At 41.1% G+C, this 16,016-nt stretch overlaps 1 protein-coding gene across 1 annotated transcript in view; it reads left to right on the top strand.

The window, feature by feature from the left end:
* OLFM3 (olfactomedin 3) overlaps positions 1-16,016 on the top strand; it is a 645,496-nt gene that overhangs the window by 292,107 nt on the left and 337,373 nt on the right. The window lies entirely within an intron of this gene.

The raw sequence follows: 16,016 nt of genomic DNA, 5'->3' as shown, positions 1-16,016 counted from the left end.
AAGTTCTCATAAGTAAATGACTAAAGTTACTTCTCGGACTTGATCATTTATGCACTACAGGTAACGAAAAATCATAGTTGAATGAATTATAGTTCATAAGAAGGCATTACACAGGATATGTGGCGTTGTAATGTCACTATTGTTTTGTATTGTGAAGATGATAGAAATTAGATTAATGACATCTATCCTACCATTGGGTCATTGTTTATTCGTGGTTTGGAATGCTGCTAGTCAGTAAAGCATTCATGAGTGCAAAATCAAAATTAAAATTTCATCTAGTTTTGCATATGCCGTAAGGATCTGCTTTGAACCTCATATTTGCCCACAAAACTATGCATTTTTAGACTTTGTCTAGGTAGGAGTGAGTGTTGGTCAACCCAGCTTTAAAGAGAGAGAGAATGATTTCCTTGTAGTCTTGTTTGCTCCACCTGCTGGCCGAAAACTCTGTGTTGGTTTAGGAGCAGGTCACAAACATTTGACCTCATTCTTGTGCATGGTCAGTGGTGAAGAGGGAATTAATTCCTAACTATTCCTCCTTCTGACTTATACTGTATTCGTTTAATTAGCCTCTTTCTTGTGTATTTACTTCAATCTCCCTTTATATCATTTCCAAGCTGTTATTTACTTTCTGCTTCTGAAATATAATTTTATTTTGCATGTGCTTTTTAATTTTTTCCTGTTTCTTTCTTAGTAGCTCGGTACCTTGTTCTTTTTCTCACTCTATCAATTTTTCCTCATACTGCAAGGTATGTGTTAATGTGAATTCAATCTAATCATTATAAGTCATTTGAGATGTCATTAGTGATGTCATCAATGATGTAAGTTACAATGTCATGGATGATGTAATATGTGAGGCATGGTGGGGCACAAATTCTAGTTAGCTCAATAAATATAATTGAAACATTTATACTGTGTGCTTGTTTTTAAACATTTGTTTTATCTCATTTCAAACGTAACTATAACATTCCTTTAACCATTGTGTTTTTTAATTAATTTCTGTGTTTTTCCTTTTTTTTTAAATAGGCTAAGGTTTTATCACCATATCTAACTATAAAATCACTGTAAGGTATTGAATTATTAATTAGGGTGGGCTACAGCCCGCTTTAAGAAATATTCACAACCATTGTCAGGGTGATCAGTCTTAGTCAATAAATTACCCTGAGCTCCTCCCAGTAGCTACAGCACAGAGCAGACAGGCTTAATTTAGGGCACTATGTAAATATTTACACAGTTCCAAAACACTAATAAAGCCAAAACACCAAGTAATAAACATCCAACACTAAACAGAAAAATACAATTAAAAAAAATAAACTTTCATAAAAATGGCAAAAATCTAATAAGGAGAAACCAGATATACATTTTTTTTAATGTTTTAAACAACAATAGTACCAAAAATCACATATCTACCAATGGTAGTCAATGGTTGCAGTAGATCGAGACCATGGTGAGCTTTAAGCCAGATAGCAATGAATTCTGGCTCGGATACACCAACCAGGTTTGACTCAGTAAGAGATTTACATTGGGAATTAGACTTTTTTTCTGGAATGCAAAATCCTTCAGCGGGGCAAGGCAGTGGTCTGGTTCCTAGGAAATCTTCACAAAGTCAGACAAGCTTTGGGCAAGCTGAGACTAAAGCCACTGGTTTTGGAAGGAAAAGCTCTGAGCAGGAGAAATTCACATTTCTTGCTGGTCAGATAGTTTCAGTGCTTTTACACAGTCAAAGTTATTACCTTTGAAATTAGGATCTTTGTGGAGATCGGAATTTTTCAGCCAGGTAAGGCTACAGCTATATCTGATCAGATACCTTCTTGAAGAGGGTTTGCTGAACCAGATTTGCTACAGCGGAAGAGCTCAGAGAATACTGATGTCTTATCCCAGCAAGGATTGTTCTCGATGAAAAGGGCAGTGGCAGTTTGTTCCAGTCAACTGCAAATCTAGCAATTCCAGGTTTTCAGGGGTGGTAGGAGAAGTTCAGTTAGAATCAGCCAAGGATCCAAGGACCTCATGAACAACACTTGGGGATCGAGGCTCTCTTTGTCAGCTCAGAACCTCAGGGAAAAGCCTTGTGCAGTGCAGCATTTGTAGCCCTGGAGTCACAAAGGAGGTCAGCCATGTCTTTACCCTGACACAAGAGAGAACAAGTGTTGTTTCTAAGGGCTTCTCTCAGTTTGCAGAGAGCATGTCTAGTCCTCCTCTGATCTTACTCACTACTAAGGAGGGTGCCTTGAGATGTCACATTTTTGCCTGGCTCTAGCTAGTGGATGGTGCCAGCTCCTGACCCTTCCCTAATCGATGGGATAAAAGTGGCAAGAGGTACAACAGTTCCTGTTTGTCCTACTGCAAACACTCCCCCAGTGCCCCTCACTCCCAAAATCCAAGATGGGCAAATCATAGCCTGTGTGCTCCCCATAGGTGTGGCCAGGGCAATGGATAGTCCCTTTCTCTGTGGTCACCACAGTCCAGTTCTGGGGACAGCTTTCCCCAACTGGGCTCGGTTCCTGCCTGGCAAGGAGGCCAAAGGTTTCAGTCTTTCTAGGTGTGACCTAATGTTTAAATGAGCAAGGAGGACACCTTTGAAGAAAACAAATTTCTTGGAAACACCCCAACTGGTCTTCCTTCTGTGGAAAGGGAAAACTCCTCCCCATGCCCAAGTAATTATTTGTGCTCAAGGAGCAGTTTTCACACCTCATCAGGGTTAATCACCCACTGGGCTACTGCTGGAGAGCTAGTGCAGAGTAGCCTCCAAAAGCTTCTAACAATAGAAAAGGTAACTTTCTAAGGGTTACTTTGCCTTAACATTTATTAAAAATCTGACTTCAAAACTAAGTTGAGCTTGCAATAAATAATAAAAAGAGTGGTTTAATGATATTTCTAACTGGTCCCAATCCAGAGATAGCAGATTTAGGCCCTCATTATGACCCTGGCGTCGGTGTTAAAGCGGCGGTAATACCGCCAACAGGCAGGTGGTAAAAAAATGAGATTTTGACCCTGGCTGTAACTAACAAGACATTCAGCCAACAGGCCGGCGGTAAAAAAAAAAGGGATTTTTGACCCAGGCGGTAACCGCCAACACAGACAGCCACTTTAACACACCGACCGCCAGGGTGGTAACAGTCGCTGAGCTGGAGACTTCGGTCTCCAGCGCAGCGGGCGTCACATTCCCACCTTCGGGATTACGACCAGCCTACCGCCATGGTTTTCGTGCCAATCTTACTGCCACTAAAACCATGGCAGTAGGCACTATCAGTGCCAGGGAATCCCTTCCCTGGCAGTGATAGGGGTCTCCCCTGCCCCCCTCCCCTCCCCAGATGCCTCCCCCACCCTCCCCCTCCCTCTCCTGCCCCCCGCACATGTACACACCCACATGCGCACCCATATACACACGTGCACACACGCATACCCACGCATGCACACATACATACCCACACACTGCAACACACACCAACAATTGTCACACACACGCATTCACAACACATAACATACACTCACATTCAGTCATTCACGTACTCATTCAATGCGACTCACACCTGCATGCACACATACCAAACCATACACATACACACCCATGCAACACCCCCACACACGCACACAACACCCCCCACCCCACTATCCTGTCGGTGAACCCGACTTACTTGCTTGCAGGGGGTCCTCCGGCTGGAGACAGAATGCGGCGCTGCTGTCAGCAGCAGCGTTCACCAGCAAAACACTGCCAGCCCATATCATTGCTCATGATACGTCGGGGGTGTTTTGCTGGCGTGCCGGTGCTGCTGTCAGTAGCGCCACCTTACCGCCGTCCGCCACCATGACTGTTGGCGGTATTCCGCCAGCCTTCTGGCAGAATACCGTTGACGGTCATAATACGAGTAGACAGCTGGTAGCCACGGCGGCGGTATGTTGGAGGCCGTCACCGTGGTGGTTGGCGCCGGTTACCACCAAAGTTATAATGAGGGCCTTAATATTTTATCCTGCTTTCCATTATTCCCCTATGGACCGGCCAGAAGCTTCTTACAGTGAAAAAAGTCTTTGGTGGTAGCCACTATAAGGACATGTTAACTTTAAAATGCTATATTTCCTACTTTTAAACCCTGCCTTGTGGGCTGCAAAGCCTACACAGGCCTAAACAAGTGTTACTTATTTTGTAAAAGAAACATTGGGCCTGATTACAACTTTGGAGGAGGTGTTAATCCGTCCCAAAAGTGACGGTAAAGAGACGGATATACCACCAGCCGTATTACGAGTTCATTATATCCTATGGAACTCGTAATACAGCTGGTGGTATATCCGTCACATTTGGGACGGATTAACACCTCCTCCAAAGTTGTAATCAGGCCCATTGTCTCCTACCAAAATGTTTATTCTGACAGGCCGAGTTGCAGACTTTACACTGCAGTAGTTAAGCTACAGAAGGTAGGCCTAAAGCCTTGTTTGCCCTGCACTGTAGTTGGTGGCACAATAGGTGCTGGAGTCCACTAGTGGTACTTATTTTACAGGCCCTGGGTGCACTTCTACATCATATACTAGGAAGTTATTAGCAAGGTAAATGTGCCAATTCCTCTTAACCCAATTTCCATGTTTACATGGAGAACACAGGCACTTTACTCCTGTTAGCAGGGGTAAAGTGCACAAAGCTGTAAAGCCAGCTAAGCAGACACGGAAAACTCCTGGAAGAATATCATGCAATATTCCCTACAGTAACACACTTTTTTCCAGTAAATTACTGTAGATTTGTTTTTTTACCATATTCGAAGTAAAGTATACGCTTAACCCCTTATTTTTTATGTTATTTGGTCCCTTGGGATGGGGCCTCTGTGGCCTAATAAGGCTAAGGTCTGCATGGCCTACCTTCCCTTTTTTTGGAGATTGGCCCAGGGGATAGGGACCCTAGGGCCTAATAAGGGTTAGGGAGAGAAAGTGTGTGCCCTGCACCCAATTTCACACTGTGCATAACCAAAGGCTAGATGTGGCGTGGCGGTGGCTGGCTCTGGAGGTTGTAGGACACAGGTTCTGGCCACAGGCCAAGCACTGTGTCCAACCTCCATGGCACACAGCTGAAGGCAGTGCGCAGCATGGGGTTGGCTGCCTGCGGCCAACCCCATGTCGTCTACAAGGAAAGGCCATGCACAGCGTGGGATTGGCTGTCTCTTGGGATGGTTGGACATAGGCCTTAAAGTCAACCCTCCAATGCCCACTACGAAAAGCCAAGCATGGTGGATCATTGGCTTCACTTATCACAATTCAATATTACTTTATGTAAAAGAACCCTAAAAATGTACTCATAAAAAAACAAAGGTTAAATTGACTTTACAGTTAGGAATTGTTATTGTCTTTTACTTTACAGTAAAAAACCTTAGAAATCCCCCCCAACACAACCAAAGATTAAAGTGATGTTATTGTTAGGGAAATATGTCAGTGCCAACATAATGTTTTGAACTAAAAAAAACACAGGAATTCACCAGTTATAGTTAGAAGAGTTAACTATATTTGCACCCTCAACTAGTACAGCTTATGATCTCACATATTACATCACTTATGACATGTTCTATGATATACTTTATGACATCATTGATGACATCTCAAATGACATAATTGATGACATCAGTAGCCCCTATTAGAGTTTTTGTAAAAATCATCCTTAATCTCCTAAGGTAAGAATGGCCGCTTCTTTAGCCGCGACTAATATTGTGATTATGAGGAAAAAACATAAATCTGTTCAAGAGCTGAGATCATAAAGACCCTTACTTCTTATAAATGGTGATGCCAAACTGTATTAAAAAAATCTTGCTACAAAGCTATGCCGGGTCATCAGTAAATTAATATCGCCTAGACAATATGGATTTGTACCCAGCAGAGGTGCTACAGATCACATAAGAAAGGTTATAACTTTATTTGATGTAGCCAGTGTGACAAGAACACCCAGTCCCCTCGCAGGTTTAGACACCAAGAAGGCCTTTGATTGGGTGGCCTGGGACTATCTTTGGACACTGTTCAGATGGAACAATCTCGGGCCTGGGTTCATCAGGGCTATCCAAGCAGTCTATGTAAATGCAACAGCAAGGTTTAAAATAATGGTTTGGGAATCTACACCAGTGCAAATAAGGAGAGGCACAAGTCAAGGGAGCCCATGTTCGCCTTTATTGTCTGCCTTATCCATTGATCATTTTAGTGGAAACTTGAAGCCAATGATTTAATTAAATCAATGGAGACCCAGGGCATTCATATGAAAATACTAGCTTATGCCAATGATATTGCGGTTGTGATGCCTAATCCTAACGTGTCAATACTGGAGATAGAAAAAGAGGCCTCAAATTTTTTTAAGATCTCAGGCTATCTTTTGTCCCGGGATGCGGCCCAGATGGTTGTAAACAATTTTGGGAATGACCAGATTGTTGATCTTGCACTTTTTCTGGGAGTGGGAATCATCTCTAAGATTGATCAGATAGTAGAGCCAATCTTAGCTCCAGCAATACAAAAAAATAGTTTGAATTTTAGATGGACAATCTCCATCCTACATTAGTCTCTCGCTGTAAAGTTATTAAAATAATATTTTTTCCTAAAGTTCTTTCTTTTTTTTAGGGCCATGCCCCTCAAGATTGACAGGCACAAGGCTTTAAAGAATGAAATAAGTTACAAACAGTTTTATTTGGTATGTAAAAGTGAGGAGGGCCCTCAAGTTTATCATGCTTCCCAAGGCAAGGGGCCGGTAGGCGGTACTAATTTTAGGCTTTATCTGTGAATGTCTGCACTACAGTATGTGACCTTTTTAGTAGAGGGTCAGACAATTGATTTCCAGGTGGTGATAGTTACACCTTCTATTTATGAATGACTGCTGAAAAAGGAGGTCAAGGAACTCTTTTTGAAAATAGCAAAGCCTGGTTATTATAAAAAAGGTGAGGTTTAAGACCTTACAAGCTGCATTCAAGTTATGTGGATGGTCAGGAGGTGGATTGGTTTGGGAAGAATTAATTTTTATACCCCTATGTGAGATCCCCGTTGTTCCCTTGATATTCCATGATGCCTTTTGCTCCAAGTGGGAACTCAAATGGATTGTAAAATTAGGAGATCTCTTTGATAAAAGTCAAATGGCATCAATTGGTGAGCTACAAATGGAGTTTTATTTGGGGAAAAAAGGGACTTTTTAAAATTCCTGCAGCTTAGGTACTTTCTATTTAGGAAGTGTGGGGGCAGCACTGGGATAGATAAGATACCACTGCTTGACATACTTCATAATATTCATTGCTGTAAGATAAGATGGATCTACGATTGTCTAGAGGGGCTTTTGCCCACCAATTTGGAAAAACAGGTAGACAACTGGCGGTGAAGGGTTAGCTCCACCAATGTAACCTTTTGTGAGTCCCTACAGCATGGTCATTTTTACATTTGTCTCCTGGCTTACAGTCACAACACTTTAATTAAAACCCTCTTTAACTTATATTACACCCTGGCCAGAACAGCAAGCTGAGGGAGGGATACAAGCATCTCTTGTCCTAGGTGTCAGAGGCTGAAAGTGGACTCCGTGCACATGTTTTGCAGATGTCCTGCTTTAGATTCTTTTAAAATTGAGATATCATCTTTCTTGTGGACTTTTCTGCACACAGAAGTAGCACTATCATCTCAACTTATGCTTTTGGGGTTCATAACAAAGCAGGTGGGGAAGCTGGATATTTTTTGGTGTTTCTTGTTATGGTGCTGGCTCGCATTTCTATTGCTGCTGCCTGGCTTAGTCCAGACCCCCACGCATTCTGTCAGTGGCTGGCCACGCTCTTCTCAGTGTTCCACCTAGAGAGTAGCTTATACCTCAGAAAGGTGAAAAAAGGCCAAGAAAAGGAGGAGGAAAATTAGGGCTCCCCTTAACGAGTGGTTATGTGGGAGGATTTCCAAGCATTACAAATTGTCTGATTGTCTCCCCTTTTTCTTTTTTTATGTATATTATATGTGGCAGTTTGCAGGATATGTGAAAGGGGTATTTAAGAATTATTGGTAAAGATTTTCCTGCTCTATTACTACTAATGAGCTATGTGAAGGTAACCATCTATATATGATGAACTATTGAATCAGTAGTTTCATGCTGTGGTGTAATGATTTATGACATTTTTGTATTTTTAATCCTTGGCATAATCTGAAATGATTTTTTAATAATCTCTCTTGTGTATGAAAAACAATAAAAAAAATGTGTTTTAAATTCTGAAAAACTACGGAACCAATTTACAACAAGGCACAAAAAGCACTGTTGCCAAATTTGGTGTAATTCCCTTCAGCAGCTTTTTTGGGAACACTGCCTAAACAAGTCAGTAGAAAAAGCATTTGGAAATTTGGTTTTGGGACTCTGCTTTTTTCTCTACCCCCTTTTGAAATATCACCCCAAAGCTTTCCAGGATGGAGCTGAGGTGGTTTTTCTTTTTTAAAAAGAAAAGTTGAGTGAAAATTTGTTAAACTGCACTAATGTTATTAGTAATCCAAAAAACTCCCTGTTTGTGGAAAAGCAATCCTAACTTTACATATACATTTTTTATGTATTTTTATTTAGAAAGTTTTATATAGCACGAACATGACTCTTGTGCATACCAGAGTGCTTTACAGCTATTCAAGGAGACAAATAGGATAAATAACTTCATCATCAAGTATGGAACAAGATATGACAGAGTCACCCAAAGAGACCACCTCAAGCTCCAGAATGGACAAAAACCAAAAATAACAACATATCATGAGAGAAATAAGCATGAGTGCAGACCTTGGGACGAATTGTGTCCGGGAGTAGAGTATGTAAGTTCTGAAGAAGAAATGTGTTCATCAGTATCATTTTAATTTCTTTCTCGAATGAAACAGTGGAAGGGTTCAGTCAGATTTCAGGGGGTATAGTGTTCCAGATTCTTAACTCAGTACCTGAGAAGGCTCGGTTGTATGTTTTCTTTTTGTAGAATTTCGGTGGTTTCAGCAGTAGAATCCTAGTGCCTCTAGATGCTGTATAGCCATTTCCGTACATAACTATAAAATCACATTAACGTTTGTTTTTTTATGAATACATATATATATATTCACTAAAAAACACAATAATGTGATGTTATAGTTATGTATGGAAATAAGACAAAAACTAATGTTTACAAAAAACTCAGAAATTCACCAGTTATAGTTTAGTTTACTGACCTAACTAAAACTTGTATCCCTTGCTTGCACTGCTTATGATCTTTCATCATTGATGACATCACTGACAACATCACTGACAACACCATAATCATATACAGCACAGAGTTACTGTGTGTACACCTATGAGGACATAGCATGGGAATACTGTAAGCCCTTGTGCAAGCATAGTTGCCAGTTTTAAAAGCTATATGGTGCATCGATTACAAATCAATAAACTTTGGAATTAAAATGTTCTTTGTTATTAACAGGGTAAAAACCAGGGCTTCTGGTGTGGGTTGCTCAGGTTTGTTTGAATGTAGGTTATGGCTTAAAGCCAAAGCCTTTTCTAACAAATCAGTGAGAAAGGGCAAAGTTGCTCCTGACAATACATTAACCACCAATGGATATTTAGGCATTTGCCAATGTTAAATAGTTATAATAGAGTGGTGTACTCAAATTTTCTAAACTGCATGTTAATATCCTGAACTTTGCAGATTATTGAATACTGTATAATATAGGAGTGTCCCACTAATAGGTTTATCTCATACTACTGTTGTAAGCACAACAGTGCGGTTGAATGCCACTATGCCCATCTCAAGAATTGTGCACTACGTTTTACTAAACTTTGGAGCACTGTTCATAGAGCATAACAGGCACTGCCTTTGCAATATACACCCAGTGAAGCTTGCAAGGTGCTTTAGTATTCTTCCCACTGAAGTACTGTTGTCCCCTAGGGAAAGGCTGCGCCTAATCAGTAGAGGAGGCCGATGTTTTAAGTAATTTAGTATATGCATTTTGTACAGCTAAATGTAATACCAGTATGTAACCAAACCAAGTGGAGTTAAAGATATGTAAAATCCCTGTAGGCAGTACAGACTAGTGTATGGTTTGCGTCAGTGTTATGTTTAGGTTCAAGTTATTAAAATTATTCAACCCTTTCACTGCTAATCCCCTCCCCCCAGTGCTAATCCGTTTTCTGGCTATTTGGAGTAGTTTGCGCTTAAGCCTCCATAACGTTCTGTGCATACAAGCTATCCATGTCAAAGTTGCATCTTTTTTCCAACATCCTGGGTTTTGTAAAGGTCCCAGGGTTTGTGGATTGCCATGAAGGGGACTGAGAAAATAGCCACAATATAGCTAAAGTTTGAGGGTTTAAAAAAAAAAATTAGAAAAAAGTGCTCTGGATAAAAGTGTCTTTTTTTCATAAAAATGACGTCAACAATTGGTATGCTGTGTTAAAGTCACCAACTTCCCAGTTGTCAGTGACATGCGGAGCTGAATAAAAAAAAAAAGCACATCTTTTACCACAGTTTTGGCATTTTTCAAAGAGGCAGACCATTTTTTTTATTTTTTGTGCTCTCAACCTACTTCCAATTTGTTGTAGAAATTTTTGTGAAATCCATGGCTGATCCAGAAAAGCTATAGATATCTGAAAAGTAGACAACATTCTGCATTAATCGAGAGGTCATATCTGTAGATCCTGCAAGGTTTTCCCACAGACACTGACTGCTGAAATAAAGAAATACTACAAATCAGTAGGAAAAATGGCCACTTGTGACAACATTTTCATCTGTAACTTTGGTAACAAGGGCAGATTTTCAAAAGCAATATACCATTATGTCAGCTAGGTCTTTTTGGTTGCATTGATATACAAAGTTTGTAGGCTTTCAAAGAACCCAAGGTACCAGGGACCAGCAAGTAACCGTCACCGTATAATGGGTTTTCATTGTGTACTGAGTATAGACCAATTCATATGGTGAATATGTAGAGGGAAACCTGGGTATCAAGGAAACCTATGCATTTTTTAAATGGGGCACAAGATATGAAGTTCAGGAGCAGTGGTTATTTGTGCATTTCTAAATTTGTGAGTGTCCCTACTAGCATATGATTTAGAGAGTATTTTTTAAAAATGTCCCTTTCTTACACAGTGGCTTACTTTTGGAAGGCACAAATGCAGTGGCAATAACAACATATCTCACTTTTCTTTGCTCCCATATGTCTTCTGAAACAAAGGTGCCTCACCTAAGTGGTTAGGCCTAGTAGCATGTAGATATATGCACATATGCAGACAGATTAAATAACATATGTATTTGGAAAGCGCATGTTTACCCCCAAGAGTGTCTTGGTGCAGAATAACAGAACGTTTAATGGTACTCATTTTATCAACCTCAGAAGGATGTAATGTTGAGGGGATCTGCCAGGATTTGAACCTGTGACCATGAGGATGAACACAGAACCCTATAGTGAACACATTAGTCCACTAAGCCACCAGATGCAGGTAGAGACATAACTATCTATATAGATATATTTAGGTAGATAGATCTATATATATATATATATATATATATATATAGATATATTTAGGTAGATAGATCTATATATATATATATATATATATATATATATATATATACACACACATATATATATATGTATATAAGAGAATGGTATATGTACTGATAAATAGATAGATAGGTAGAGAGGTAGATAGAGTTTACATCTGAATTGGGCCCTTCCAGCTTGCCCCTGTGAGTTACTGCTTGTTTAAGGCCTTACCTAAATTGTGGACAGCCTGTCTGATATAATTAGTGAATGAGCAAAAACAGTAGTGTGTCACTATGGCAATCATATATTCTTGGCACAAGACATGGAAGGCTTTTCCCTTTAATGAGATTGAGTAGGAGAGGAGTCAACACTTGTGAACACCAGAATCTTTATGAGAAGGTAATATAAGCTGAAAGCAATGTTTCAGTGTTTAATAGATAGCCATCAATCTCAGAACAAACCCACAGATATGGAGAAGTGTCATGAAGCACACAAGACCAGACGGAAAGAGTCTCTCTTCTCCACATGCACAGAGGATGTGAAAGTAGCATCCAGAATTCCTCTGTAGGTGACTCTACAGAGAGGACTTATTCTGCATAGTGGTCAGCCATCCAAAACAGCTCATCTCACAAGAGCCCCTTCAGATGTATCCTGCTCCTTTCAGGGAAACAGTAGCGAAGGAAGGATGCCATGGACCCTGCTGCAAGAAAGGAAATTTGACTCTTTTATTGCAATTGAGGGGAGTAAAATAAGGCATTGTCTGGGATCATTGGCCCCTCAGGGCTCCAGGCCTCGGTGCCATTGCACTTGCTGCACCAATGGCAGCCACACCCCTGCATGGAATTTCCAGGAGGCAGTTTCCACCATAGCCCTTTTCCAACTACCTTTTATCTTTCAAACAACCCCCTCTACATCTCGATTCTCATAGTGTCCCTAAATCATTCCGTTGCAGGAGGAGACCTTTCTTGACATTGCTTTTTTTTTGCTGGAATGCTCAAAAAAGTGCATTCCCTCATACATGGTAATTAGCAAATAGACAGTAAGTCCAACACACGGCCAAATGATGAGGCACATTACATTTTACTTTTTATATTTTCCTTACAATGTCCCTTGTGAATGAAGTTGTAATCCACTAAATGGCAAGCCATATATTTTCCCAAATATTAAACAATTTTATTCAATAGGGATTGATTTCAAGAATCAAAAAATAAATCTGACTGAAATAAGGCACAATGCTTCTTTGGGTATCATGGTGCTCAGACTCCCTATTTTGGTTTATGTACTTGCACTTTATGGGGATGTCGACCGTAGCTGCTCGTCAAATGGGTGCTAGTGTTTGTACTTTACAGGCCAACATGATAGTAGGAAATTGGACTATTTTTCATGTGGCCTGCATAAGTAATAGGTCCACAAACCCCTACTGGGAACGAAGCATCCCCCTGTAGCGCTTGACTCCCTCAAGGAACAGAGGCAAAGCAGTCCAAGGCCTACTCAGGGAAGGTTGGAAGGGCTAGTAATCACCATTCATTGGGATACAATAATAACTCTCAAAAAAGGATTGTCCAGACAGTACATTTATTACACACACACTACTAAATTGTGTTCAATAATATAAGAATACGCACATTGGTATATGATAAATATCAGCATACCGCCGTAATGACAGATGTATGAAGCTGTTTGCAACCGTTAAAATGCTTTTTGCCAAGTACAAGGCAAAATGCGACTTGGTACTTGCTTCCGAATCACATTTTGTCTTTGCAATTTGCTATTAGGAAGGTGCATGTTTAGGGCGTCCCTTCCTAATACCAAATCACACTGGTATGCATGAATGTTTTGCAACTGGAATGCTGACGCAAATCATTCACTGATTACCACCACTTTCATATTCGTGGTAAGCCATTCGCAAATGGGAATGGGTCCCCAAGGGACCCCTTACTATTTGTGAATGGGAGCACCAACATATTTTCGGAGGAGTCAGTTGTCCCGCGGATCACTGCCTACTCCAAAACAATGAAAACAAAACTTTTCATTCTTTTTGTGCCTTAAGGAAAACTGGCTGTATTTAAAAAAAACACTGACTTATTTAAAAGGCAGTCACAGACATGGCGGTCTGCTGACCCCTGTAGGCCACCATCTCTGAGTGCTGCCCATTCCCAATAGGTCGCAAATTGTGATCTGCCTCATGAATATTAATGAGGCAGGCCCCTTGGGGAGGAGTGGTCACTTACACCTGAAAGGGCTGTGCCTGTCCTCACACAATGCAGTTTCCGACCCACTGGTGAGTGTCTGGGGCCTGGCCTGGGCAAGGCAGGATTTCACATTTAAAAGAGACTTTACTATGAAGTAGACCTACTTCAAAGGAGAAATTGGGTATAAGAAGGGCACCCAAAACCACAGACTTTAGATCACTTCTGGACATCAAGAGGAACCTCTGCCTGGAGAAGAGCTGAAGAGCTGAGGAGAAGTGCTGCCCTGCCTGTGACTGCACTTTGTGGAGCTATCCTGCAGTTGCTGCTTCTGCCAGAGTAAGAGGGCAAAGACTGGACTTTGTGTGCCTTCCATCTTGTGAAGAAATCTCCAAGGGCTTGATTTAGAGCTTGCCTCCCACTGTTGTAAGTCTCAGGGACAACAATGACTTCTTTCTGCCAACACCTGGAGTCTCTGGAGACAGACTCCGGCTCTGACAAGTGGTGCCCTATCCAGTCCCTGGGCCCTTGAAAGGAAAGCTGGTGGAAATCCAAGGAAATCAACTTCGGACGACTTCGGACCGACGCCGCTGCTGAGTCCGGTGACGCCACCTGCAAACGACTCCGTGATCTCCACTGGAACGTGACAACCTTCACAGGCCCGACACCGCTGCAGCCCCGCTGAAGTCCGTGACTCCGTGGAAGTCGCTGCACCACGTCATGACCAATGCCGCTCGAAGTGCGCGGATTCAACGTTTCACACAGACGCTGCGATCCCCAACTTCGCGCATTGATTTGTTTTCACTCTTCACCAAAGGTACTGTACTTGAGAGTCTACACAACTCCGTGCCCAGCGCCGCTGGTGTCGGCTTGTTGGGAACGACTCCGTCACGACGCCGTGTTAACACCTCCTCAAAGCATTTTGTGTTTATAAGCGCTATTTTTGAGTTTAATCTTTAAAAATTCATAACTTGACTTGTGTATGTCTGATTTTTGTCGTTTTGGTCTTGTTTTGTTTAGATAAATATTTCCTATTTTTCTAAACTGGTGTTGTGTCATTTTGTAGTGTTTTTACTAAGTTACTGTGTGTGTTGGTACAAATACTTTACACCTAGCACTCTGAAGTTAAGCCAACTGCTCTGCCAAGCTACCAAGGGGGTAAACAGGGTGATTCTCTTTTACCCTGACTAGAGTGAGGGTCCTTGCTTGAACGGGGGGTAACCTGACTGTAAACCAAAGACCCAATTTCTAACAGACTGTAAGCAGTAATCATTGCCATCATTATAGGGAACCATTAAAGCATTTATAATCAGTAAAACCTGTGTTTGTGTACTTGTATACATTTTCAACCATCAAACTGCAATTATAACAGCAGCCCCTAGAAAGCATCACTTTGTTATGACATTGCACAGCCACCATACACTTGGCCTCAAAGGGCACTTCCCAACATGTATTTTCTTTAACTGCCTTCTGGCTTTTCAGGCCATAACAACTGCAGCCATAATCATACCACCCAGAGGACACAGCATTCCTGGTAGTAAGGCTCACCCACAGTAAAAAGTCTAAAACCAGGTGATCCAGAAAGCCAAAAATCCAGATTGGGCAGAATCCATGTGCAGCTGTGATTGATAGGAGATTGCTGTTTTATGTGATTTTATATATTTATTGATTGTCTGTCTCAATATTGTATGGCAGAAAGGTGAAACTATAAACAATAACTGAAAATGTGTTTCAAAACCACTTTAAGTCTTGTTAAAAAATATGTCTAGTATGTACCACGTCATTGTACATCGTCAAGCAGTATAATTCTGCTATCAAGAAAGGTGACACGTTGCATTTGATTTACAGTAAGTTACCTATCCTCAGTGTACCAAGTAAGATAATAGGCTCAAATCAATTATAGCTCATACGCTTCACAAAATTGAGATAGCTGTTATTCCCAATCTTGGTGCCTGTCTTCCTGGGAACAAATCAATGCCCATTCAGTAGCTGGTAACAATCCAAGAAAATACCAGCCGCTTTACATATTTTATGTCCTGCCGGCTAATCCTATTTCTCATTTACCGAAGGTAATTAGGACATAAAGCCTTACACAGACACTCGTATTTATCCCTAACAAATTTGATTTTACATAATAGAAAACACTTGAGTGGAACTATTCAGAGAACCACGGGAATACATCACTCGGATGTCAAATTACCCTCCTGTGCAATTCCTGAAACATATAAAATTTCATTAAAAAAATGCTTACAATTACGGTACTAAAGCGGATCACTTATGCTGCGGCCAGCCTAATGTACTTTATACCAAGGAGGATGGGAGGCAGTGAGTCTGTGTATGGATGACTGAATCCGGGGAGCAGCTCTGCTCTCGTGCTGTGGA

Source organism: Pleurodeles waltl, chromosome 4_2 (assembly GCF_031143425.1).
Source record: "Pleurodeles waltl isolate 20211129_DDA chromosome 4_2, aPleWal1.hap1.20221129, whole genome shotgun sequence".
Classification (NCBI taxonomy): domain Eukaryota; kingdom Metazoa; phylum Chordata; class Amphibia; order Caudata; family Salamandridae; genus Pleurodeles; species Pleurodeles waltl.
The sequence above is the reverse complement of the archived record's forward strand: the minus strand, read 5'-3'. Positions and strand labels throughout refer to the sequence as shown.